Consider the following 4,253-nt stretch of genomic DNA (forward strand, 5'->3'; position numbering starts at 1 on the left):
AGTTGAAAGTATTCTTGAAGAATAAGTGCTAAACTTGTTTGGTCGAGAAATCATTCATTGGTGTGGCGGTATCCGAAAATAAGAATCCCAAAACAAAAGATATAGTTTTTCTTACTTAATAGATTCTTATTTTTTTAGATGTGATTATGTTATGTGCAATAATAATAATGTGTGTTTCAGCTTGTGTAATTAGATTGCTTGCTTCATTTATAAAAGAAAATTTTGAAGTCCATGCTTTACACAATCACATTAATCCACGAAGATCCTACTCCAACAATTTCAACGTTGCATGGTGTTTATCTTCTCAGATATGGTGGAGAAAATCATAAAGGTATTTATGGATGATTTCTCAATTTTTGGCAATAATTTTGATGAACGTTTATTCAATCTTGAAAAGGTGTTACAACGATGTGAGGAGACAAACCTAATTTTAAATTTGGAGAAATGCCATTTTATGGTACAAGAGGGCATTGTTCTTGGTCAAAAGTGTCTAGTAAAAGATTGGAGGTGGACTAAGCCAAGATTGAGACTATTGAAAAGCTTACACCACTATCCTTAGTAAAAAGTATTCAAACTTTCCTTGGACACGCCAACTTTTATCGACAATTCATTAAAGATTTTTCCAAATTTGCTAAAACTTTGTGCAATCTTTTAGAAAAAGATATCCAATTTAAATTTGATGTTGCATGTCATGCTGCATTTATAGAATTGAAAAAGAAGTTGACAATTGCACCTATTATTGTAATTCCTGATTGTTCACTCCCATTCGAGCTTATGTGTGATGCTAGTGATCATACTATAGGTGCAGTGTTAGGACAGAGAAAGAATAAAATTTTTCATTCTATATATTATGTAAGAAAAACCTTTACTAAAACCCAAGTGCATTACACCACCACTGAGAAAGAGTTATTACTTGTTGCGTATGGATTTGACAAATTTTGTTCATACTTGATTGGCACTAAAGTTATTGTTTATATTAACCACTTTGCAATTAAGTATTTGGTTGCTAAAAAGGATGCCAAGCCAAGGTTAATAAGATGAGTTTTGTTGCTATAAGAATTTGATTTGGAGATCAAGAACAAAAAAGGTTCAGAAAATCAAGTAGTAGACCATTTGTCAAGGTTAGAGCATTACAACCAAGGTAAAGACATTACTTTGATTAACGAAACTTTTCATGATGAACAATTGTTACATGTTGGTCAAAAGAAATTACCATGGTATGCTAATTATGTAAACTTCATTGTAAGTAAGCCTTTACGTCCAAATTTAACTTTTCAGCCAAGAAAGAAAATTTTGCATTATGTTAAATTTTATATGTGGGATGAACCATTTTTGTTTAAGCACTGTGCTGACAGAATTATAAGAAGGTGTATTCTAGAAGAAGAAGTTGAAAACGTGTTGAGACATTGTCACTCATCGAAATATGGTGGTCATTTTGGTGGAGATAGAACAACAGCCAAAGCTCTTCAATCAAGTTTGTATTGGCCAACATTATTCAAGGATGCTTATAAACTTTTTTGCATTGTGACAAATGTCAAAAAGTGGGGAACATTTCTAGAAGACATAAGATGCCACTTTACAACATTTTGGAAGTGGAGATTTTTTATGTTTGGGGAATCAATTTCATGGGACCATTCATATCCTTATTCAACAAGTGCTACATTTGCTGGCTATCGACTAGGTGTCAAAGTGGGTAAAAGCCTCAAACTTGCCTACAAACAATGATAATGTATCAATGAAATTTCTAAAGAAATGCATTTTCATTAGATTCGGTACACTAAGAGCTATTGTGAGTGATGAAGTGAGGCACTTTTGCAATAAATATTTTATATGCACTACTTGCAAAGTATAGAGTGATAGACAAAGTATACACCACTTATCACCCTCAGACAAGTGGACAAGTGAAAGTGTCAAATCTAGAATAAAAAGAATGTTAGAGAAAGTGGTATCACTATCAAGGAAAGGCTGGGCCAGTAGATTTGATAATGCATTGTCGGCATATAAGACAACTTAGAAAACTTCAATAGGTATGTCCCTATATAGTTTGGTTTTTGGAAAAGCGTATCACCTCCCAATTGAATTGGAACATAATGCATTTTTGGCCATCAATAAATTAAATTTTCATTTAGAAGCAACTGGCGAGAAAAGATTGCTTTAATTAAATGAAATGGATAAAATTTGCTTGGATGCTTATGAGAATGCCAATTTATATAAGGAAAAGACAAAGAGATGGCATGATTAAAATATTATCGAGCGACATTTTGAGCCAAATCAGCAAGTATTATTATTCAATTCACATTTAAAGTTATTTGCAGGGAAGTTGAAATCCAGATGGTTGAGACCCTTCAGTGTATTAAGAGTTTTTCTACATGGAGCAATGGAAGTAGTTGATGGATTGACCAATGAGTCATTCAAAGTGAACGAACAATGTTTAAATCATTTCTAGGGAGGACTTATTGATCTACAATGTTCATCCATCAATCTCTCTGATTGTAAATGAGATCCAAATTTATCCAGTTTATGACTTTAAAAGAAGTGCTTCTTGGGTGGCAACCTAAGTTTCGCAACATAGTTTATTTTAGTCGTTATTTTTAGTTTGTGTTCTTTATAAACTTTAACTTATCAATTTATGTATTTTCCCTAGTTTTGATTTTTTTTTATTTTTACTGGTTTGAGACTTAAATGAGGTAAGTAAGTAATTCAAAAAAAAAAGGAAAAGAACAACAGCGTAACTTTATGAAAATGCTTCTTTCCGTACAAAAAGTCAAAAGGAGGCCATTGCAGCTCTAGGCACACCATGTTGTGGTAGTGTGTGAAGACTCGGCCCATACATTGGGCCGGGGCTAGGACTTTGTGGCACCAATAGAGGAGCATCATCGCATTGTGTCGAGTCAATTTCCTCTATTTTCTCTTCTTTTAGGGTTCTTTCTTCTCTCTACATTTAGATTTCTTCCTCTTCTCTCCACCCAGTTCACACCCATCCAATATTTTTTCATTCCTTCATTATTGTGTGGCAAGTAAGGTTGTTCTTTCACATCATTCTTCACATTTTCTGCATTCTCCATTCAAGTAAGTCAATTTACTCCATGAATTTTTAGATTGTTAACTTTGCATATTATGAAAAGTTTAATGTTGTTGGTGAATGGGTAGCTTCAATCTTTGTTAGATTAGAATAGATGTGTTAGATTTGGATCTTTTTACATGGATTTATGGTGAGTGAATGATGCGCATCAAAAAATTGAATTGGCATGGAATTTGTGGGTAGTGTAGTATGTGTAATAAAATCGTAATATTTACTTTAATGGTTAATCTAATTGGGTTATGGTTGCTTGTTTTAGGAAGAAGTACTATCTATTTGTGTGAAAGGGATGGCACTCAAGAAAAGAATTCGCAGTAGTAGTAATGGGACTCGATTTGATCTTAACAAATTTGTGTCTGCTGATGTAGGTAAGAAACACACTTTATCATTGGTGTATAAAGTCCCTATTCCAGAATGTGGCAATGATCTTCATATTGAGCTATATAGTTGGGTTCATAAAGTCATCATTGAGCATTAATGGGAATAATTTTGTGAACAACTTGAGGCCGCTATCTTACTAGTTGTTTTAGTATTTTATGCCAACGCTATCAAACACAAACATGGCCAAGTTTTTGTGTGAGGATGTCACGTTCTTTTTGATAGCTCAACCATCAATCAATTTTATAATAGACCTGTTATTGACAATGATGATTATGACCAATTCTTGACGAGTAACATTGATTTTGATGGGGTTCTCGGCATACTTTGTGAAGGGGGACTAAAGGAAAAATGACTAAAGGTAAACCTATGTCTTTTAAGGCCAGTACCATGAAGACAATTCATAAGCTTTGGTATCATTTTTTGGCTGCAATGTTACTTCCTGTGAAACATCTTAATGACGTGACTAGGGATGGAGTTATTTATTATACGTAATTGTTTCTGGGATGTTAATCAATGTGGGTTAAGTGATATTCAACAGTATTGTTGAAGGTGTTTTCTCTCCTATTATTGATTTTGTACACGCAAGTATATGTATCTAACAAGTAATATAGTGATGAAGTAAAGTATCACTCCCATAGAGATTTGTTCCTAAATCTTAACTAAGCACTAAAATTTATGACAAATTAATTTTTTTTATGTAACAAAAATTTTTAGAAAATTAAGTAAAACAAAATTAAAACAAGAACTAAGTTAATTAACAGAAATTAAAATTACTTGGAAAAGGCAATAGACT

Source organism: Theobroma umbraticum, unplaced genomic scaffold (assembly GCF_002168275.2).
Source record: "Theobroma umbraticum cultivar Fairchild unplaced genomic scaffold, ASM216827v3 scaffold_34.0, whole genome shotgun sequence".
Classification (NCBI taxonomy): domain Eukaryota; kingdom Viridiplantae; phylum Streptophyta; class Magnoliopsida; order Malvales; family Malvaceae; genus Theobroma; species Theobroma umbraticum.